General features: G+C 35.1%; 1 pseudogene; it reads right to left on the bottom strand.

Annotated features, from left to right (window-relative positions):
• Positions 1-7,711: 7,711 nt before the first annotated feature.
• Positions 7,712-8,197, bottom strand: LOC123587275 (annotated as a pseudogene).
• Positions 8,198-24,757: the final 16,560 nt, after the last annotated feature.

The following is a 24,757-nucleotide window of genomic DNA, read 5'->3' on the forward strand; positions in this document are numbered from 1 at the left end:
GAAACTTGGGGTGGGCAGCACAACTGGGAGACAGGGGACACTCAGAGAAGGCACCACAAAGTGTCCTAATAATCTAGCTTTTGTTACAGAAAATTTTAATGCTTCCCCTTCAAATTTGAAAACATATGAATAGATTTTGAGGGTAAAGGATAAAGAATATTATTCCTTTAATTTTGCTTATCTTTTATAACCTTCATTTACTTTTTCTCCTCTTCCCCTTGTCTTTCTCTTGTTTTACCATTTCCCAGGACACCAGTTTCCTTTGCAACTTTCCTTGTCATCCTCTGACAATTTTTTCAACAACTTTCGTAGAAAAAAATGGTATGGGAAAATACAATGCTATAAATTAAGTTTTGCTGTATGAAATTTTCCAAAGTATAGAAGACATGCCATACTTATATTTATAAAACTTTGTGTTCTTAAAAACCTTGGTCATTTCACAGATCAGACTTCAGAATATGGAAAATCAAAGTTAATAATGATCCTATATAATATACATTTTTTTAAATAAGACTTTTTTATTCTTCCCAAATCAATCACTGTCTCTTAGAGTTATAATTATGTCAAGAGCAGTGGTTTCTTCCCTGCCAAGTAGTTTATACCCAATTTCTCTATAATATCCTAAAACTGTTCTGCATTTGGGCCTCTACACAGGGATTAACTTAATGAAGTTTGTAAATCTAGGAAAATCAGATTTAAACCACTATTTGGGCAATTCTCTTGAGGCTCAAATATAAACACTATTTGTCATGAAATTTCTCAGTTATTTGTGACCCTTAAAGAGAAAGACTGTAGAGTGGGGAAATATCCTTAAGGCAAAACATTTTTAAATGCCAAGATTAGTCTTCCCAATTTCAGTATTCCACGAGATCTTGGTGTGAAAAATTCTTACTATCTGTTAGGTCTTTGGTAATTTTGAATTTTCAGAAAAAAAATTTTTTTTAGTTGTCTCTAACAGGATGATAGATTTAAACCAGGATTTATCATCAATAATATTAAATGTAAATGAATCAACTAATCCAGTTAAAAGACAAATACTGTCAGAAAAAAACCCTATATATTTATAGGGCACACATTTAAAATATAACAATATCAAAAGTGTAGGGAAAAATATACAATGCAAACACCACGTAAAAGAAATCTTTTTTCACGTAAAATTATATTAATATCAGAAAAAATAAGCTTTAAGAGAAAAAAATGAAATGGAAGCATCACTTCAACAGGAAGATAGAGTCTAAATTTGTTTGTGTCAGATGTCATGGCCTCAAAAAATTCAAATACAATTGATAAAACTATTACAGAAATAATCAAGTCCACAATCACAGTGAGAGATTTAAGCACACATTTCAGAGTCATATACATCTAAAAGTCAAAACACCATTAAGTAAAAATGTGGAAGATTAGATAAATATGATTGGTCACATATATAGAAAAGAGATACCAACAAATACATTTCCATCTTTTTCTAGCAGTCATGAAGTTTACAAAAATTATTATATACTGACCAAACAATTATTCTTAATAAATTATGTGTGATCAACTTGCTATGAGGCATACAAGCTAGAAAGAAAAACCAAAAGATTATACTGAAAAAATATATGTTTAAAATTAAGGAATATTCTTTTAAATAATTCATGAGACAATAAAGAAATTACAAGTCAATTTAGGAAATATCTTAAACTAATGACAACAGAAAATGCTGCATTAAAAAAATGTGGGAAGCCACAAAAGTGGTGCTTATGTGAACATCTATAACCTTAACTGTTTACATGGAAAAGAAACTAAAATATCACAAGTCAAGCACCTACAAAGTTTGAAAAAGAAAATCAAAATAAACCCAACAAGATAGAATGGAGAAAATAATAAAAGTAAGGATAGTATTTTTTTCTATCTGTGTATCCATTATCTACAATGCCAACAATTTATTACTTGAAAACACTGATAAAATTAGTAACCTTCTCAAATATCTGATCTGATCCAAGAATATAAATAAACAGCACCAGTCATGATTGTGTATCTGACACATAAGTACAATAATTAGAAAACATAGGTAAATGGACATGTTTTTAGAAAAGTGTAACTTATAAACCTGATCCAAGAAGAAATAGAAAGTTGGTAACTGTTAATTAAATTGGATTAATAAATAGAAAAATTTTCGTAATTAAAACTACAAAACTGAAGAGACCCATCAGCAAATTCCACTAAATATTTGAGAAAGAAATAATACCTGGCTTTCACAGAATCTATAAGAAAAAAAGAAAAACAAAATGAAAACTCTATGGCTTATTTTATGAGCCTATCAAAGCACAAATCCTAAGCCTCATAAGAATGAAGAAAACTATAGGCCAATTTCCCACATAAACATAGAGGTAAAAATCCTAAACAAAGTATTAACAGACTTACTATAAAAATAAAGAAGAAAATTAAGTAATAAACAAGTTATGTTTATTTTATGAATGCAAGGCTGGTTTGATATTTAAAATTTAATCAAAATTCACATTTAACAGGTTAAAGGAGAAAGTATCTATTATCATAATAATAGTTACAGAAATGTATTTAATAAAATTCAATATCTACCTATAAAATGTCTTAACCTAATTCCTTTATCTGCTGTCAGGTGTCAAATTAAAAAACAAATGTCATGCTAGCTGGTGATATATTAAAACCTTTTCTCCTGATATTAGAAATGGTACAGGAATACATATTATCGCTACCTTCATTCCAAATTATGCTGAGGTTCCTACCTAGATGAGTAATCCAAGATAAACCAATAAAAAGAATACTGGAAAAATATAACTGAAATTATCATTTTTATGAATAATATGGTTGTGGACAAAAACTCCAAAAGAATCTACAAATTATTAGAATTAATTGTAAAAATTTCAACAAAGTTGTTTAATATAGTTAATATAAAAAACCCAATGATTTTCTATTCAGTAACAACCAAACATCTTTTCTCAAAATATAAGATTTACAACATAGTATATAGGAATACACATATAATCGTATTAATATTCACGTATATTTATATATGAAATCTAAGCAGAAAAGTAGAAATTATTGACATAAATAAAGAGATCAAATACACTGAAAGATATGCCATGTAGATGAGTTAACAGATACAATATTGTAAAGATGTTAATTCTCTCAAACTGATCTTTAGATTAACTGGCATCTCACACAAAATCCCAAACTATATTTTATGCAGCATGAAATCTGTTATTAATAGTCATATGGAAATGCAAGAACCAAGAATAGCCAAGAAACTCTTGAAGATGAGATATAAAGTAGGACTTACTCCCCTGAAATCAAGTCAGATTGTATAGGTAGGTAACTAGAAGAATATAATTAATGTAAGGATATTCTAATATAGCAATGGGCCAGAAAGAAACCCATATTTACAAGGACACTTGATTAGTGACAAAGTGAAACTCTAGGGAGTAAAAAAAAGAAATATAGGTAATTGTTGTTAATGATGTTCGGACAATTGATTTTCTATTTGGTACACAATGAAATTTAATCTCTGCCTTACAATGAAACAAAAATTAATTCCAAGTGAATTGTAAAATTCAATGTAAACGCTCAAAATTAAAAAATAAAATAAAATAATGCTTCCAGAAGGTAATACAGAAAAAAAATTTCTAAACAAGTTACAAAAACACTAAAAATAATTAAGGACATTTTTCATCAAAGGAACACTAGTGAGAAAATAAAAAGCAGGCTGAAGAGTAGAAGATTCTGCTACACATAAAACCAACAAATGGATCACATGATATTGAAATTATATATATAAAAAAACATATGATAGAGATAAATGAGAGGGACACAGAGAAACTTCTATAATTCAAGAAGGAAAAGATATCCAATCCTGTCTTAAAAACGTGTAGGTAACAATCCTTCACAACAAGAAGATCTCCAAAGAACCAAAAAGCACATGAAAAGGTGCTAAGCCTCACTAGTAATCACAAAAATGAAATCAGTACCCAACAGAAAGACTAAAATGAAACAGATTGAGATATGAAGTGTTGGCAATCATTAACCTTTAGTAGGTCTTATATTCTATTTCCGGGCATTTAAGTTTTACAAACACTGGGAAAGTCTTAGCAATACTCTGTTAAACATACACATATAACACATGATAAATAGTAAATAGAACATAACATTCTTATGTATATTTCCCCTAAAATATGTGTACATGCATACCAGCAGCCATATACAAAATATTCCTAAGAGTTTGAAATAGCCCAAACAACTCCATGTCCACATTAGAAGACTGAATGCACAGATTGTGGTATAGTCAAACAATGGAATACCATAAAGCAAAAGTGAACAGGCTATAGTGACATAAATCAATGCAGATGTCTCTAATAAACCAGGAAAAAGTAACCTAGAGAGTTTACAGGTGGATACCAACAATAGAGAACTCTAAAAGAAAACACGGAAACAATACCAGGAAGATCAAAATCATCTTTAGCTTTACTTTAAGGAAAGGGAGAACAACTCAGAAATATTTGCTCTCGGAAAGTCACGTGGGGGCTTCTGGAGTGATGGAAACTTTGCATTTCTTGACCTACTTATGTTTGCTTCATAATAATCTATTAAGCTATAACTTTATGTTTTATACCCTTTCAGTATGTGTTACATTTCACAATAAAAACAAAAGACTTTTTCTGATATGCCTTAATCTCATATCCAAGCATGGATAACTATGTACATCTAGGGACAAATGACTGTCAGGGAGACATTCAAATGCTTTATGAAAAATTTATACATTCATCAACCTGCTGACACTTGTATCACTGACTAATAGATATACCTGCTATTGAACACATTTATTTAATTAGACTTCCTGCTCCCATGCTGTAACATGTCAGACACATCAATTATTTGTTTCTGCAAAAGTCTTGGTAACAAGGTTGGAAATGCATTTAACTGTTGTGCAGAAATCCGAGATCCAGAAATTAGTATGTGGGTTTCTGCTGCTGTAACACCAAGTTGTTTTTCAACCTCCATTTGCAAGGCTGCTTCCCTTGAGACCTGATTGGGTTATATCTTATCATTCAAGCTGGCCCTCAGCAAAATATTAATGCAGCAGACGGCCCTTGACATCATCTGCTTCTTCTGTGTCCCCTTAATTCCTTCTAGTCCTGTGATATTTCTTATGCACTTGAGGCTACTAGGAGAGAAGATGACAGACTCACAATTTAGGATGAAAGACTAAAGTGCACAATTTTCTACTTATGTCTGTATATTAAAAGAAGTCAAAATAGGGCTGTTCATGCAAAGATGACTTCTTTATGGAAGAATTTCTGGCACTTTGATCATCACTGGTCTCATTCAAGTGAGCTTCTATTTCACCTATGCCTAAAACTAGTCCTCATAAATTTAGAATTGAAAGAGGTAGTCTGAATTACCTATTCCAAGTATATACTTTATATATGGCAAAACAAAGTCAGAGAACCTAATTAAACATTGGGAAGGTAGGAAAGCAGAATTAGACACAATTATTCCAGTTTAAAGTTTTCTTATTGTTTTATGGGCTTATAATTCTGAAAAAGTAGATTACATTAGAAATATGAAAGGAATATATTAAGTGACATCTGTTTATTAATAACTGTACTCAACAAGATATCTAAATATCTAATATCTAAAAGATACTTAAAAATAATTTTCTACTCTTCTCAAAAACCCTGATTTTACAGATGAAGAAATGTTTTCAAAACAGTTAAATTACAACTTGCTGAAAGTCAAATAGCTGGTAAATGGCAGAGTCAGAATTCCATTTAGGTGGGTTTGACAGCAATATTCATGTTCTTTTCACATACTAGGCTTTCCCTCCATATTTTACTCCTGATCTCACATGCTAATCTACCTGTCAGTTCTCTTATATCTAAATACAAATCCTAAAAGTCTTTATCCTGATTCGATTTTCCTGGAAACCCCAGCCCTCTCACTTAATTTAAGGGTCTTATCTAATAAGCCATTTTAGTTCCCAAACAACTTCCCCTAGTGATTGACAACACTGAAGCCCAGTAAACAATTTAGCATGTAGTAGTATAGATACACCAGAAACTTGGGTCAGTTCCCTGAAAACCATTCATGTTAGTTCCTTTCTCCAAAGAGAGAGATGTTGTGATACAAAATATATAACCACAAAATGGCTCTTGATTATTTATCTCTACTGGGCATGGAACTTTTATGGCTGTTGTACCTAGAATTTGCCCTGACAAAGTGAAGGAAAAAAATTCTTGATAGACCTCTGACTTTGTATGCTGTGGACATTTCTATTTAGGAAGTGTTTGCACTAGGAAAACTAGCCACTTCTGTTAAGCCAGACATTTACAGATATTTGGTTCCCCTGGCTCTTGTACCACCCTTCAAACCAGAAGGGACACAACAGAGAGGGTTAAAGGCATTTGGTAGCATAATTATTGCATTTGCTTGAGAAAAATATAAATGGGCATGGATTTTCAGGTGATACATCTATGCTAACCTTATCAGTTGCTTTCTGGACTTTGAAACTATATTCTTTACATAAAGGTTTGTGATTATAAACTCTTCCCCAATAGATTATTTTACTTTTATTGTAATACTCTCTGCTTTTGGTAAGTTTTTGTATGTTATTCCTGTTCTTAAAGTTACTCACCAGCTTTTGGAGGTTAACTATTTATCTGGTTATATCTAAACTAAATACAAATAAATATATCACTTTGTTCATCCTCCTCTGGAGGGAGATAAGGCCTTAGATTTCTACACTTCCTACCTGATCCCTCTCTCTTCCTTGTGACTGATTCCTCAACATCAAATCTTCCCCCCAGTGAATAAGTCTATGCAAATTATAAATAGCTCCTTTCTCCCCTCCAGGTTTGGTAATGGGAATGTGCTCTAATCTTGGTCAATGGATCATAAGGGAAGTCTACCTGGGGCTTCTCGAAAATTTATCCTTACAACATTTTTTGTGTTTTTTTTTTCCCTAATAAGCAAGCACAGAATAGATCCATTTATTCCTGTGAGACTAGTTATTCCTGTATATCATTTATGGAACTGCTACAGTTAATTTATAGCTCCAAAGTTAACTTGCAAATTCAGGTCACACCTGAAGTCACAACAATATATTGGGCCCTTGCTAATATCACTTAGCCACTGACTTACTAACCGAGAGCCTACTTTACCTCTTGATTTCTATTAGTCATGTTTATAACAATTTAAACCATTTCAGATTTGTTTCTTGAAACCAAATGCATCCAAAATATATAAATATCAGAGTAGTTTTGTTTCCTTCTCTCTTCCACTCTCTCTTCTCTATAGGGCAATACCTATTTAGATTTAAAGTCTTTTTACTGAAAAGAAAAATACAAATGCAAAAATGTAAAGTAGAATCTTTATTAGATTTTCAGGGAAGGTCTATGTATGATAAAACTGATTCTGCCTTCTCCTGAGAATGTTTTTATTTCCCTTTCACTCCTGAATGATAGTGTAACCACCTATATCATTCTGGATTGGCAATGCTTTCTCTCAGTTTCTTGACTATATAATTTTATTTTCTTCTTACATATACCATTGCTTTTGAGGTCTAAGGTCAGTCCAACTATTAGCCCTGAGCAGTTATTTTTCTCATTAAATCTTCTTTGGTTACATTTAAGACATTCATTTTATCTTCGATGTTTTTCTAATTTCACCATTATGAGTTTAGGTGTATAATTGTTTATTTTTATGGCATAAGAAAATTTATTATTGTCGTATTTTCACCATCAAAACTTAGGATCTCGGTTTCCTTCTTGCCTTTGTATGAGGCCAAAAGCGAGACACTGGCTACTTTGACAATCTTAAAGCAAACCGTGGGAACATCACCAACAGCATGACCTTTGAGAGCAAATCCAACAACCAGAACTTCATCATTTTCCTCAATAAAATTCAAACAGTCATCATTGGGTAAAATGGTCGTGACTTTTTTTTTGTTTGCCATTCTTGATCAGCTGGACCTGCCACACTTTCTGATGGCAGAATTTGGCTGGTTGGCTTCTACTCCTACTTTTTTCCACCACAGTAATTCCCTTTGCCCAAGAAGCACCTCCAAAAGTTTGGCTTCAGAGCTGCGCCTTAAGTGGGCCTTCTTGTGCTGTTAGCCATGCCACCTCTGATCTTGTCAGTGGCTACCGAGTTTCTAGGCAATATGAAGACCGTGACACTTGCCCATCCTGTCAGCACCACAGGCATCAGCAACAGAGCGAATTTATGTATGTGTGTATGCATGTATGTATATTCATTTTTGAGACAGAGAGAGAGAGACAAAGCATGAATGGGGGATGGGCAGAGAGAGAGGGAGACACAGAAACTGCAGCAGGCTCCAGGCTCTGAGCTGACTTGAGACGAAACTGGATGCTTCACTGACTGAGCCACCCAGGTGCCCCAAGAGTGGATTTATTTTTATTTATACTTCTTAAGACACTAGGATTCTCCTTCAAGTTGAAGACTTATAACTTTCTTAAATTCTAGAAAACTGCCTGCCATTATCCTTTTATCACTTCATTTTCCTCATTCTGTCCTTTAGTAGTCATTAAATTTAAGTTGGCCCTTTTTATTCCATTCTCTACATCTCTTAATTTCTTCCTCATGTATTCATTCTCTTTATCGTTCTGAGATGCGTTATGGATACCCTCAAATCTATCTTTTAATATACTATGCCTTGCTTTATGTATGTGTAATCCACTACCAGTTTATTTTAAAAATCATCTTCTTCAATTTTTTGAAGAATATGGCATTTATTTTCATAAAATGCTCTATTTAATGTTGCTCTTTGTGAGTACATTTTGTCTTTTTTTTAAAGTACTTGTTGATACCATATTGTGGTTTCTGACAGCTAGGTCATCTTTGGTAGGAACATTGTTGTATGGAGACTCGTAAGTCTGACATCCAGAAGCCTTTTATGCTGCATAGCTTACTTTCTCTCTCTAGACACTTATGAGTTACACTAAAGTGGGTCAGGTTTCTTATTAACTTATCAACACAAGCTTTGTGCCAAGGTCAGTAGTATGGATTCAGATCCTACCCTCTCACCTGAAGCAGGTTTGGTTTTCTAATTGTAAATGCACGAATCTTTTCCTACTCACAGCCCCGGGCATCTATTTTTCAGCCAATCCTGGGCCAGGAGATACAGTCTTTCAAGAACGTGACTTAATAACCATGAATCCAGCTATACTTATTTCCTTAGTGATTTCATCCTGTCTGGTGGATTTAAATATTATCTATACACTGACGATTTTCCAATTTACATCTTTAACCCAGACATCTCCCATCAAATTCAGACTCATGTATCTAACTGTCTACCTGACAGCTACTTAGTTTTCTAATAGCCATCTTAACCTTAGCATATCCTTTGACTGAGTTCTGATTTTTCTGACAAAAATGGCATTCTCCACAATCTTCCTCATGTCAGCTAATGACTTCATCCTTCCACTATCAAAGCAAAAAATTTGGTGTCATCTTTGACTTTTTTCTAACCATCTCACACACACACAATCTGTCAGCAAATACTAGTGACTTCACCTTAAAGTAATAGCCAGGCTATTCTTATCACCTCTTTGTTACCAGTCTGATCTAATACACCATCATCTCTTGTTTGGATGATTACCACAGAATTAAACTTCTCACTTTTCACCCCTACCTCCCTTAAAAGTATCCATTAAATCTGGCCACTCATTAACACTCAACTTTACAATTTCCTTGTATTTTCTTGCAATATTACAACCATAATGGTCACCTTACTGTTCTTGTATTTTCCTGACTGAGGGCTTTTGTAATTGTGGTTTCACCTGCATGGGCATACGCATGGATATGTCTTTCAGGTCTTGACTTGTCTCCTTCCAGTCTTTACTCAAAGACATTTTATTAGTAAACACTTCTCAAATGACTCCATTTAGACTTGCATAAATACCATATTCCTTGTATCTCTTACCTGTTAATTTTTCCACATCATCTACTACAATCTAATGTATACTCCCTTACATTATTTTTCCCCTCCCCTCCATACACAATGCAAGGTACGCAACGTTTTGCTTTCTTCCCTTTTTTTCACTGTTATCCTACCAGTTTCTAACACACAGTAGACCCTCAATCATTATTTTTCCAATGGGTGAATGAAAACAAAAAACAAAACAAAAACAAAAAACAAAAAAGGAGGCATACAGACCTTTGTGTTTGCACCATGATTCAGGGAACTCAGTTCTTATCCATTCAATATATGACCTTAGGCTTTTTCTCAGGACCCTTAGGAGTATAAAGATCTCACTTCTTAAATGTATGTCAGGTTTAATTTCCCCATTTTAATCTCATTCAGACCCCTGTATCCACTTGGGATCCCTTTGCCATATTCAGAACTTGTGTTTGGAGTAGGAAAAGGGAGGTTTCTTATATCAGTTCAGTCTGCCATAGTGACAAGTCTTGGTGTTCTGTTTGTGAGAACATATTCAGAGATTGAAAATTACCTGGATGTTAAACATTACATGGATGATTGCTTAACCAACACTCAATTGTCACAGAGATGGTCTTTACAGATATTATGTCTTGAGGTATAAACAATAGGCACAAACTAATCAAATGTGATTTCCTGAAAAAATTGTACCTGGCTTCTTCAAATTGTCAGTCAATTCTGACATCTTTTTTGCCACACTAAGCTCCATTTACCATTCTCTGGCTCACAAGAGAGAGGTTTTTTACTCGTAAAACTCAGTGAAATATTCGAGTCAATTAAAAAAAATACAAATGTGTTAAATAACTAAATTTGCAGACTCAAAAATGCCATGAAATTAAAGGCTATCTAAGCCAACCATCACAGCAGCATGAATTCTCTCAACCTAATTGTAAAGTGAGTATATTTTTTATAAGAAAAGATTCATTTAATTCTATCAAATTATCAATTTATTGTAAAATTCAAGAATAAAAGAAGTGGGCTACATTTCAACTAATTGGATATAGTAGGCAAAAGGAGAGTGTAAATATCTTCAAGCAGCCAACTTTAATCTGTATTCTAGAATTTCTCCAAAGCCTAGAATTCTATATTTAAATAGTAAACACAAAACCACCAACAGAAATGACTTTCCTCATATACATAGCTTAGTCATGTTTTTTTCTTATGTTTTCATTCAATGCTTGACCAGAAAAATCCTTCAAGAACATTCACCATAAAACCCAATCCATGACACTCCCCCTTCTTTAAATTCCTAGAGCAATTGATCATTACTAACCTGACACCTAAATATGTACTGCTTTATGTTGTGATTGTTATTTGGTGTGGTTTTCTAGTTTAGTTTAATGGTATACAAAACATACAGTCCTTGTCTCTTCCAACTTTATTTTAAGCTTCTTTAGGAGAGGGACAAAATTTTTTTTTCCTCTCAAAAATATTTTGGTACACCTACTATGTATAGAAAGCATCTTTCTCCTTTTTTAAAGAATAATTTACCCCCAATTTTTATTTCCACAGAGCATCAAGCCCAGAAAATTCATTTTTAACCAGCTTGAAATCAATTACTTTATTCTCCTGGTATTTGAACTAGTGCTAATTTTCGAAAGCTGGAGTAAAGTTGTTGAAGACTTAGGAGTGGGATTTCGCAAAACGAATGTTTGCATCATGTGTATAACCAAAACAGATGATATGAATCAGCAGGGGATAAATGAGATTCCAAAATCAGCAGATAACTTCATTTTAGCATTCATTCTGTTTTTGCATTAGCAACATGAACAACATCCAATTTATTTTCTCAACATTGCACAACAGCATCAAATACACATTCCGGCATTCACTGTGTTTGTATCTGTGTTCACATCTGAACCTGGAACTATTCCATACCTTATTGCATTTCTTCTGAATACATTCAGCTTGGGGATTTCATGGTGAGCAAAGAGCTCTCAGAACATAAGTTGCAATATGTTGCTTTTAGCAATTCAACATATTCATTCGTTGGAACTTCCATCTTTTTGCGTTTATTTTCCCACCAACATGTGCATATACATCAACACATTTGCATAAAGTATTCAAAGAACAAACATATAGGTTTGCTTTTTCTCCCAAGAACTTTGTAAAGTTGCCAATAGGGCATCTTTCCCGGTTGGTCAAATTTCCTTTCAGTGTTATGAAGTGTAGGATATTTTAGCGCTTCAGGTACTCTGCTGGAAATGTGTCCTCTTCAGTCACAGCCCTACTGTCAGGCTGAGGGGCAAATCAAATTGACCTGTCAAGGAACAGGAACTGCTTGTGATTGAATTATTTCATTTCAAACCAAAGTGGCTTTTTTTTTTTTTGAGTTAGTGGGTACTCACAACTGAATTTGTTTTCCAGTGAAAACTTATTTTCCTCGTCATATGACTACAACAATAAAATAGATAACCCCTTCATGCCACAGGGTTCAAAAAATTTAACACTGAGTGTTTTGAGGTTCACTTCTCTGACTGATGTGAACAATGCTGCATTTAAGTTAGTGAAGTATAGGCACAGAAGCAAAAAGCTAACAATGTTAGCCTATTGTTTCCTCTCCCACCCAAGCAAATACCTCACCCCCCGCCCCCCCCCCCCCTGCTTCTTTTTCTGCTACAAGCTCACCTAGGTAGTAAATTCTATTTCTTCCACAGCCCTTAATTCAGAGCTCTGGTCTGTTCTTCTTGGTCCAAGGCCAAAGCCTTCCTGCCAGCTCTTTGTCAATTCTCAGTTTAGTCCCACTGATTTTCAGATTCTTATCTCTTATCTGTGTGTCCTGTTCAAGGTCACTGACAGCTTTGCAGAGTGGTTATAGATTTTATTTGCTGTTTAGAGTTTCTTTGACTAAAGTTGCCAGGGAGGAGCAATGAGAATTTCTTTTCTTTTCTTTTTTCCAGCACAAAATAGAAATTTTACTTGCTGCTCTATATTAAAATATACATCCAGCAAATAAGGTGTAATTTGATTTTTTAAATGATTATTCTTTTTGTTGTTGTTGTCGTTTTAAATATGAAATTTATTGTCAAATTGGTTTCCATACAACACCCAGTGCTCATTCCAACAGGTGCCCTCCTGAATACTCATCACCCACCCTCCCCTCCCCCCCACCCCCCCATCAACCCTCAGTTTATTCTCAGTTTTTAAGAGTCTCTTATGGTTTGGCTCCCTCCCTCTCTACCTTTTTTTTCTCCCCTTTCCCTCCCCCCTGGTCTTCTGTTAAGTTTCTCAGGATCCACATATGAGTGAAACCATATGGTATCTGTCTTTCTCTGCCTGACTTATTTCACTTTGTCTGGATACATTTAACAACTTCTACGAAACAGACAATTCCTTGGGATACAAAAATTTCCAAATTCAATATAAAAGAAATAAAAAATTTGAAGTCTTATACCTATTAGAGAAACCAGATCTGTAATTTAAAATGTCCCTCAAAGAAAACACCAGCCCAGATTATCTTACTGGGGAATTCAACGAAGCATTTAAGGAAGAAATAATACTATTATTCACAAACTTTCTCATGATTTGAAGAAAGAAATTATCTTTCATTTTGTTTGATCCTAACTAATATCAAAACTTGAAAAAGAATCTTAAGAAAATTACACATCCTAATTCCCCCTCAATTGTAGGTCTTATTGAAATAAAATTGCTTTCTTTAAAAAGTAATCAAAATTATACATTTAAAAAGTATTACAATATATACAAGTTTCTGTGTGTGTATGCATGTGTATGTATGGTATATAATCACAAATATTTATTTTTTCTCTTAGAAAATTCACTCTATGAGTTACATATAACTATCCATATTGCTTAGTTTAGTTATATTTAAAGCAAAATTCATCAAAAGCTTTTTATCAACTGAGATTTTTAATGACTTTCAAAATAAAATTGTTCATACTCCTTTGCCCTATCATGATCCATAGGCCCAATATAAAAATATCATAAGCTAAGTTAAAATATGCATAAATTAATTCTAGAAGTCTTTTCTCCATGTCTTTAAGATAGGTAATATTTTTTCCTAGGCCTCTGAATAGTCTTGTAAAATTAAAGTGTTAAAATAATTATCACAGCTCAAAAATACAGGTGTACTAGAGGATTTATAAATGACCATTTGAAGAAAGACCAACTTTATTTATTGTCACTTGACAACCATTGAACACATTTTCTGTTGTCCCTGGCAAGTAGAGGTCTAGCGAAGAACAAGCCTGAAATGAATATGGCATTTACACATGCTTATCTGGACAGATATAATTGTTAAAAGACGCTTGCTGGATTTGGACATCTATTCAGAATAATAAAAAAGCGGAAAATCCCATTAAATATGAATACTTCTGAGAATCTACAGTCATGGTATAAAATTGTACTGGTAGAATAATCAATATCCTTCAAGATATCCTTCAGTGAGAGAAGGTAGGGTTGGTATCTGGTTTGAGGGATATTTTAGAATGCAAAAAATATACACATTTCTGAAACACTTTTCTAAAATTCACCATAGTTTCAGCCATGGATGTAGAGAACTAGCCATAACACTCCCCCTTAGGATTCCTGTTGAGAAGTTCTATGAATACCTACGGACAGTCCCACCTGCACTTCTAGAAGCTATGGTCAGAACATACTTCTCCTGTGTGATGTCATGACTTTTGTCAGATGAAAATGTGGAAGTTCATATATGATGCATCACACACAATACTGGAGGCATTGCTATCTTTTAGTTTCCTTTCATTTCTTTTTTTTCCCCAAAAATAAAGAAAATTGCTTACAATTTGAAATTTCTTCACATAGCTCCCATGTTTTCTTTTTAATGTTTAAGGAAGAAGAAAATGAAGGAATTTGAAGCCAGGGAAAGATTACTGATAGGCTTCTGAGAAAAGTCTATCCCGCCCCCCAAAAAAAAAGGATGAAGAGAAATATATTTATATTATGTCCCCAAATCTGGCTCTGTGACGATGTGTTGTCTCAGATTTTCCTACTATCTTAGGTTCATGAATGGTGGGCATAAGAGCGAGGCTGCAAGCTTACCATGACAGAGCAGACCTATGGAAGGCAAGAAAGAAGATCTATAATGATATTTTTGAGCTGTAACAAAATGCAGAATTCCTTTCAGCATTTCATCAGTCCTGATAACCTCTAATTCTAGACTTCTGAATAAGTTAAATGTCAAAAAGTTTTCTCATTTTAAACCACTCTTAAAACTTAAAACTAAATTAAACTAAATATTTCTCTTTCATCTCAGCAGAGCTTAGCTGCACTAGCAATGGTTCTGCTCAGTTAATTCAACCTAACAATGATGGCTTGAGAACTTGAGTCACGGCTCTCTCTATAGCAGGGCTTGGCAACTTTTCTGCATTTTCTGCAAAGGATGAGCTAGTAACATGGTCTCTGTCACAACTATTTAGCTCTGTCCTTATAGTGTAAAAGCAGATATGGAAAATACATAAGCGAATGGATGTGACTGTGCCACGATAAAACGTCCAAGTCTGATAGTAGCAGAGACAATGTTTAACCTTATAATGGAAACCTTATAATGTTTAACCTAGAAGGAACATTATTGGAGATGTTTCAGGGAATAGATCAGTGTTGAAGAGCACTGAGTCATAATGTAAGCCAGCCATGATGAATACCGTAGAGTTGGAAAGGGTGACTGTATCTAGACACACAAGAAAACAAAATCTGCACTCTCCCACATAGAAATGAGCAGGGTGACTGAGGGACAGGATATTGCCTGCCACAGAGGGTATAGTAGGGTGTAGTTAAGCACTTGAAAGGAGCAAAAAGGCACAGAGAATAGTAAGTATTCAAGTCAAATGTTACCTAATTTAGCAAAAATCCTGCTACAAGAGTGAAGACTCAAATTTCTGCCATATTCCTTAGAAGACTCCATATTACAAATAACTTACTATCCCATTCAAATAGCTCTACAAATATTTTAACAGTGCAGATTTCATACATCTTTTGCCTTACTTTTTGAGTTTTTAAGAAAGATCGGCAGACTATTATGTATGATATGTGACATCCTCCTTAAAGGTTCTTGGGGACCTGATGACCTATTCTCAAAATTTTGCCTCAATCACTGCAGGGATCCAGAAGAATAATATTAATTTAGAAGGTATATTCACACTCAGCATTGTTTTAGCTAATGGCACTTAAAAAATGGCCTTATTAAATGTGCACATCAGAGGGAGTTCCTATTCAATTATAGGTCACTTTTTGCAATACACTTTCAAAAAGGTTTCTGTGTCCAATCAAAAATGATACTAGGTATTCATATTCATAGAAGTAACTTAGTATTGATAAGCTGATTTAGGGCCTGCCATAGAACCCTGCTGAGGTTACACAGATCTATAGTAGAAGGCCTCTTGTCTAAAGGAAGCTCTGAAACAGACAAAGGAAGAAGACACATGAATCAAAAACACAAGTTCTCTAAAACCTTAAGTACATGTCAGCAAGAGTCAATTGGGAGCATGATTAGAGGAGGGCCTCCCATTTTTTAAGTGTACAGGATGAGCAAAACACAGGGCTATTTTTCCAAAGCAAGGCGACTCTTCTGCTGATGGGTAAACAAGTGCTCACTCAGCAGTTTCTTTGCAGCGCTGTTAGTACCACACTCCAGGATGGATAAATTAAAATGGTTTCTGCCTAATCCCCTCAGAGAGGTTTGACTGTGCATAGACTATAGTATTTTAGTTGAGCAGGCTTAAAACATTATGCCTTTTAAAGCTTAATAGTTGTGTTGGTGTAATCAATTCTAATATGTAACATTTGGGATGTATGTACAAATCTCCCAGGCCCCATTTTTGCAATAAGAGAGGGAAGGCAATGAGTCATTGCTGGTCTATATAGGAACATGAAAAAGAGCTGCTTAACAATTGGGAAAAACATGCTCTATTTCACAGCAGGAAACTTGTCCACCCACCCCTGCTTGGGGATAGAAAAGGACAGAAAACTTAATATGCCTGATCGTTAGAAAATATAGTGGATTCACATAAAAATGAAGTTTGTCAACCCAGTCTGCAGCAAGATGATCGGGGTCGATCCAGATAATCTGATATGCGTGGACTCAGACAGAGTCTTTAAGAGAGAACAACCCACAAGACAAGCATAATAACTTGTCTTTGAGTTGAAAGTATGGAGACTCCAAGGCAGGAGTCTGTTGCTCCAAAACCTCTACATGAACTTGAGATGGGTTTGGTCCTTGCATTGCCCTCCTGCAACATGCAAACCACTGTGCAGCAACACCTGAACCATTTTGCTCCCTAAATTAGGTCCAAAATTTTACATGGCTTACTTGGAATTTCTTCAAGACCCGTTGATATGTTTTGAAGCCATCTTTATATTTTATTTCAACTTTTATATTTTGAGATAATGGTAACCACAGTTAGGTATAAGAAGTAATGAAGAGAAATCCTGTATACCTTTTACCCAGTACCTCCCTTGGTGCCATCATGCATAGTCATACTACGATATCCCAGCCAGAAAATGGACATGGGCACAATTCCTTCAAATTGTAGATTTTACCAGTTTTACATGCAATCCTGTGTGTGTGTTTACCTCTGTGCAATTTTAACACATGTGCAGGTTCATGTGCTAACACTATAGTCAAAACACAGAACATTTACATCATGCAAGGATCACTCTTATTATCCTTTTACAGCTACAACCTTCTTTTCTTCCTTAACCCTTGGAAACTATTAATTGTTCACCTCTACGATCTGTCATTCAAGAATGTCAGAGAAATGGAATCTTATGCTATCTTTTGGAGCTAACTTTTTCCATTCAGCATAATTACCCTGAGAGTCCTCCAAGTTTTGTGTGTCAATAATACATTCTTTTATATTTCTCTGTAGTATTCCGTGACATGCATATACCAATATGTTTCATCATTCATCAAATGAAGGGCATTTGGTTAATTTCCAGTTTGGTGCTATTATGAATAAAGCCACTATATACATTTGTGTAGAGGCTTCCCCCCCCCCCCTTTTTTGAAACTGTACTTCAATTTCTTTGGAATAAATGGCTAAGAGTGGAATTGTTGAGTTGTATGGTAACAGCAGGCTTAGTTTTATATGAAAATGCCAAGCTACTTTCCATAATGGCTAGACTATTTTACATATCCACCAACAATTTATGAATCGTTGAGAAAGTGCAATGCACATCCTCCCTGGGATTTTATGTTGTCACTTATTTTTTAAGCCATTCTAATGGGCATTAATAACATCTCATTGTGGTTTTAATGTTCATTTTCCCAATGATTAATGATGTTGAATATACTTTCCTGCTCTGTCAACTGTATATCCCCTTCAGTGAAATGTCCAATTTTTTTCTAATTGGTTCTTTTTTGGTTTACCTTAAGTTTTGAGTGTTCTTTATATATTTTAGACACTGATCCTTTGTTGGATATGTGGGTTTGCAAATATTCTGTCCTATTCTGTAGCTTTCTTTTTCATCCTCTTGACAGGATCTTTCAAAGAGCAAATGATTTTAATTTTGATGAGGTCCAGTTTATCAATATTTCCTTTTATAGACCGTGGTTTTTGGTGTTAACTCTAAAAACTCTCTGCTTCACCCAGGATCCTGAAGATTTTCTCTTGTGTTTTCATCTAAAAACTTTAATACTCATGTTTATGTTTAAGTCCAGTGATTGATTTTTGAATTAAGTATTTTAGAAGGTGTTAGGTTTAGGTCAAGGTCCCATCTGTCTATCTATCCTCTTTTGATCTTTAGTTGGCTCTATCGTTAGTTATAAAGGCTAACTCTCTTCCTCCACTGAATCATTTTGCACCTTTCTCAATCATCAGTTGGGCCTAGTCATGTGAATCTTTTTCAGTGTTCTTTATTCTGTTCCACTAATGTATGCACTCCTCCACCAATACTATGCTGACTTTACTACTCTAATTTTATAATAAGCCTCAATATTAGGAAGAGTGATTCATCCTGCTTTATCAATAAATTCTCCCTCCTAGGGCCTCTGTCTTACCACATAAACTTAGAATCAGTTTCTCTATGTCTACAAAAAAAAATCTTGCTGAGATTTTGATAGGAAGTGCATTAAACCCATAGATCAATTTGCGGATAATTGTTATCTTTTCTATGTTGAGTCTTCCATTCTTTGATTTCAATATACCTATAAGTCAATTATACTTATTTACTTAGAACTTTTTTCCCTTTTATCAGCATTTTGTAATTTTTGGCATACAGTAGAGATCCTATCCATGTTTTTTTTCTTAAGTTTATAACTAATTCCATTTTCTTTGAAATGATCACCATTTTATTTTTTATTATTCCCATTTGCGCTACATATAAGTCTTCCGTAAGGCAAGTGATTTCTGGATTTTCTCCCCAAGAGAGATTCTATCTTCCACACATTTACACACACTATTGTTTCATGTGGAAAGCTTCCCCTCCATCTCTCATCATGGGCTCTAAGTTCCTTATAAAGAAAGGTATTCCAGTAGAGCTAGCTCATGCTAGAAAAATCAGGGACAGTGTAGTTTATGAATAATGTAATCCTGACTCTGCAACTTTGTGATTTCTAAGCAAGTCACTTCATTTTTCTGAACTTTTTATTGTGCAGAAAAAGAACATAGTCCCTATGTTATAACTATTTTAGACATAGTTCCTTATGTCTAAAATGAATATCATATTCAAAGTGCTTATTTGATAAAAAGATACATATAGTATGTGTTCAATAAACAGTATTTTTATCTCTGCAAATGTTGCCATTTAGTGGAGTTTGATATTATTATATTAAGCCTTTTTGTGTTTATTGTTTATACTATTCTTAATGTCATTTCTGTGGATGTTGTAACATTTTCTGTGTGTTGATTCCATGGATAATTTGTAAACTCTATAAAGAGAAGAGACTGACATTTTTTATGCGTATTATGTAATTTAGACATGTGTTTGGAGTTAGTATACCACAGTGAAAGAGGCTGGCCTTCGTGTCAAAAATTCCTGGATTCTCATCTGCTGTGTGGCATTGGGAAATCTTATATCCTCTGACCTTTAGTTTCCTCATCCTTAAAAAGGGATAATAATACTTCACAGGACTCTTGAGAAGACTGAATGAGAGCAAATATAAAAGTGCATGCATAATGCACATATAACTAATTGTAATAGAATTAGTAATTAGATTCTCTTGAGGAACTTGTAAGGCAGTTATGGGTACTTTCTATTTCATATATAAACAAATAAAACTGTGATGTACATACGTTTGCTGATTTACAAAGTATAATGTAATTATTTTATAACAAAATATTGTTCAAGAATCCCTCCCTCAGAGTTCTGGAGCTGGAAGAAACTGTAGGAGTAAAGAAATTCATTTTGTTTCTCACACACACACATACAAAACACACACACACACACACACACACACACACACACACACACACACACACACAATTCTCCTAGCTAGAATAAGTACTTTCTCCAAGGTCACTTAGCTGAATAGAGGTAGAGCCAGGAAAAACTCAGGTATCCTGATCCCTAGCCATAAGCTGTTTCCTCTGAACAATTTTTCCTCATTTGTGCCCTGCTCTTCCTGGCATCCTGGCTCAAATTGCTTCCTTACTCATTCATATTTGCTGCCTCCAAACTCATCATACTTTCCCTTCCAGCTCTGAGTCCATATGGCCATGCTCATCTGGGAGGTGGATGTCTGAAATTGCCGCCATCACGCCATCCCCTTCCAACCATGTGAGTAGGCCAGAAAATGACTTTTGGGCACTATTAACCTGAGTTGGCGGGGATTCAGGGATGCTGAGGTGAAACACCCTCTCACATTTGCAAGCCCTGGAGCCAGTCTCTAGCCTTCTGCAAACCAAGATGCCTTTGGGAGCTCAGAATGCAGTTTCTGTACCTTTTTCATATGACCCTATTGAAAGCAGGCACACAGGGCAAAAAAAATGGCTCCTAGTTATGAGGAGTTATATATATGAAAAATATTCTCAGTGCCCAATGGGTGGAAAACTTTGTAAGTGAGCAAATGCATCATAAATCCTCAGGTCCAATGACACATGAGGGTCTCTTTTCAATATGAGGGGTATGTTATTTACCATTTACTTCTCTTTATAATCTCTAGGGCAGGATCACTGTGAGCTGAAATATCCAGGGAACACTTTCCAGAGAAAGTAAGAATTGAGATATGTTAGAAAAAAATCTATGGCATTAAGTTTTGTTGTGTTCTCTTGTAATGGCAAATTCTAGACCCAAACTACCTCAGTCATAAAAGTGGTATGATTTGCAGTCTCCAAAAGTCCCCTTTGCCAAAGTTTATTTATATCCTGCCATGCCACCTCAAATGTCCACAAATATTTCTTCCTCAGATTAAAATATTCAGAGGCCTTTCTACACACATTTATCTGATATATTTTGTCAGATTAATTATCACTGACCAAAAATTCCATAGGCAATGGAAGGGCAGGGTAGAGTTGATGGGAAATGCAAAGAAGAGTCACATGCTCATGGTGCTACTTTGGGAGGACCATCTTAGACGAACTTCAATTGTGAAGTGACTGTCATTCTGTCAAGTGACAATGGAGAGGGGGCACCATGAAATTCTAGGATACTTGACAGCAACAGGAAAAGAGGAAGGCAGAATTAAGGTTAAAAGGACACTAAAGATGTACTTTTCACATTTTGAAATCTGCCTAGAATCTGCAGAGGAAGACTCTTCTCCTGGCCATGGCACAGCTGGAGCACAGCTGTTCACAGCATGCCTGGCATTCATTCATTGGATCAGTTAAGGACTAAGGCCACCTAGACCAAAGACTGCTAGAGGGCACCAAGAAATAACTGTTAATTCCCTAGAAGAGGAGTCAAAGTGCTTGGGAAAGATGTGTAGGAAATGCAGGCTGACTTCCTGGTATCTCTGGCCATTAGCTAATGCCTAGGGGAATGAAATTTGTTTGCCCTTTTAACATTTACCTGTCTATTTAACTACAAATAGTAATGCTAGCCCTAAAATGATCCTTTATGCTTTAGAGAATTGGCCATTAATGTGTCCAATTGACCTTCCGCAGTAGTGAATTGTCTCCATTGACCACATTTTCCATGTACAAATCTTTAGTAATAAATTTACTGATTCTAGAAGTCAATAGACTGAATGGCTTTTGTGTCCTTAACAGGTATGAATAAATTAAACCTCTAGGCAAGTGAAACTTAGTGGAAGTCTGTATGCTTTCTTTTTGTAAAAGATGGATTTTTTGGGGGCTTCCTTTTCTGCTTTCCTGACTCAGCAGAGGATGGATCTTATGGCTCATCAACATGCATGGGCATTCTTCATACAAGAAAAGGATTGGTTTAGTCTTGCTTATTCATCACGAAGCCTATGTCTACATATGGCCAACAAATTGAGCATTTTGTGCATTATCCAGATTTGCAGCTGCCTTATGGCTTAGCTGATTGGCTCAGCAATACTACAGACTAAATTGGACACTAGGGGTATTCAAGTCGCACATAAAAAGTTTATTCATTTATTCTTTTCAATAGGGCTCGTATAAGTGGAATGCCTGGCGGTGGTCACTGTAAAGAATACGTGTGGTAGTGGTCACTAGGCAAAGAGGACCCAGATAAAATATTCTTTTCTTAATTAATCAAGAGGAAAGAAGGAAATTCCCTGATGTTTCCTCAGTGACCCAAAGGAAATAATCTGAGTACTTTCACTTATGATTCCAGCCTTGTTACTAATGGGGATGTTTTGTACTATGGAATATTGTAGAACCTCTCTCTACTTTCAATGAAGTGGGACTTATTAACTTTTTGAAATGCTTTTCATTTTTCTGTGAAGTTTCTCCTCTTCCAGAATGACTCACACTTCCTGCCCACTCATATTTTCCAGCACATTTCTTCATTTGGTGATTCAGCAAACATTTTTGTGGACTCACTAGGCTAAATGTTGGGAATAAAATGGTGAACATATTTGGTCCTTCCAACAGTGAAATTTTAGTCTCCTAGAAGAGACAGAGATAGACCTAGAGAGACTTTTAAAATGATTGCAATAAGGGGCACCTGGGTGGCTCAGTCGGTTGAGCATCTGACTTCAGCTCAGGTCATGATCTCACAGTTTGTGGGTTCGAGCCCCACATCGGGCTCTGTGCTGACAGCTCAGAGCCTGGAGCCTGCTTCAGATTCTGTGTCTCCCTCTCCCTCTGCCCCTGCCCCACTCATGCTTGTGCTCTCTCTCTCTCTCTCTCTCTCTCTCAGAAATAAACATTAAAATAAAAAAAAAATGACTGCAATAGAACTTGAGGAATCAAAATGAGATATGTGCAAAGTAACTAAAATATAGAACAAAATTCTCCAAACTGCCTTCAAAAAATAAGAAAAAAATTTAGACAAGAGGGATGAGTTGGGCTTTAAATTGAAAATAATGATTATAGGTAAATGAGGAGGGAAGGACAATCCAAGTAGTATGTATGGCACACACAGCAGCTCAGAAGCCTGAGACACTAATGACCTGTTCAGAAAATTTATAGTAGTTATAGGTATGACTAGAACATAATCTTGGTGAGCAAGAGTGAAGGCAAACTAGGAAATGAGATTGGAGAAAAGAGAGACTAGAAAATGATAGGGGGGAGCACCTGGGTAGCTCAGTTGGTTAAGCATCCAACTTTGGCTCAAGTCATGATCTAACAGTTCAGTTCGTGAGTGTGAGTCCCGCATCAGGCTCTCTGCTATCAGTGCAGAACCCACTTTGGATCCTCTGTTCCCCTCTATCTCTGCCCCTCCACACCTTGTTCTCAATTTCTCTCTCTCTCTCCCTCTCTCTCTCTCTCAAAATAAAGAAATAAACTTAAAAAAAATGTGATATAGAACAAATCCTGAAGTGCCTAATACTTAAATTCTATCTGTTCTCTAGTCAGGGAGGGTATTGTGCATAAATATATTTGCACTCTCGAAAAATAACTCAACTGGTCGCAAGTAGAAACTAGTCAAGAAAGGTAATTGAGAAGCTATCTCATTGGCCCAGAGATAAAGAAATTCAAATTAGGAAGGTGGTAGTTGGGATGGAAAAAGACAGCTAGATGTAAGAGATAATTATTTAGGGAGTGAGAATTAGTAAATGATTGGCTGCAAAGTGAAAAGTAATAGGCGATAGCGATTTGAAAAGATCTGGCCTGTGTTACTGGGTATATGTTAATTCCATTAATATGTCAAATATCATAGTGACTTTTTCAGTGTTGGGGGCACTGAGAGACACAGAAAAGGAATAAAATTTATGGTTCCTTTAGTATATCAGGTGACAATATCCACTTAATCATTGAAAACACAAATTTGGAGCTCAAGAAAAATGTCCAGGCTAGAAATATTAGATTGAAGGAAATAATGACAAATACAAATAGACAAACAAATACAAAATTCCTGTGTATCAGTCAATTATAAAGGCCAAACTGATACCAGCTTTCTAAAATACGTTGCTTTCTGGAGCAGTTTATTTTCCATTTTGTCTTGTTATTTTACTTCTTACATGGTCTGTTTTTACACTGACTCAGTTTGAGGAAGGCACGGGACCAACACCAAAGTATATTATCAAATAGAAGGAAAAATATATATAACATGAGAGATATATTCCACGTCATAGATTAAATTACTAATATTTTCAATGAAATCTGATTCCATTTCCATAGGGCCAGTGAGTTCCCTGATCATTTTATGCTGAACTGTTCACAGGTTTCTCAGAGGAGGTGATATCTGAACCTTATTTTAGTAGACAGGCTGGATAAAGATATAAAGAGACTTAATAGTTACTTGAGGAAGCTATGTAAACTGACAAACTGTTGCATCCCACAG

Source organism: Leopardus geoffroyi, chromosome D3, assembly GCF_018350155.1.
Source record: "Leopardus geoffroyi isolate Oge1 chromosome D3, O.geoffroyi_Oge1_pat1.0, whole genome shotgun sequence".
Taxonomy (NCBI): domain Eukaryota; kingdom Metazoa; phylum Chordata; class Mammalia; order Carnivora; family Felidae; genus Leopardus; species Leopardus geoffroyi.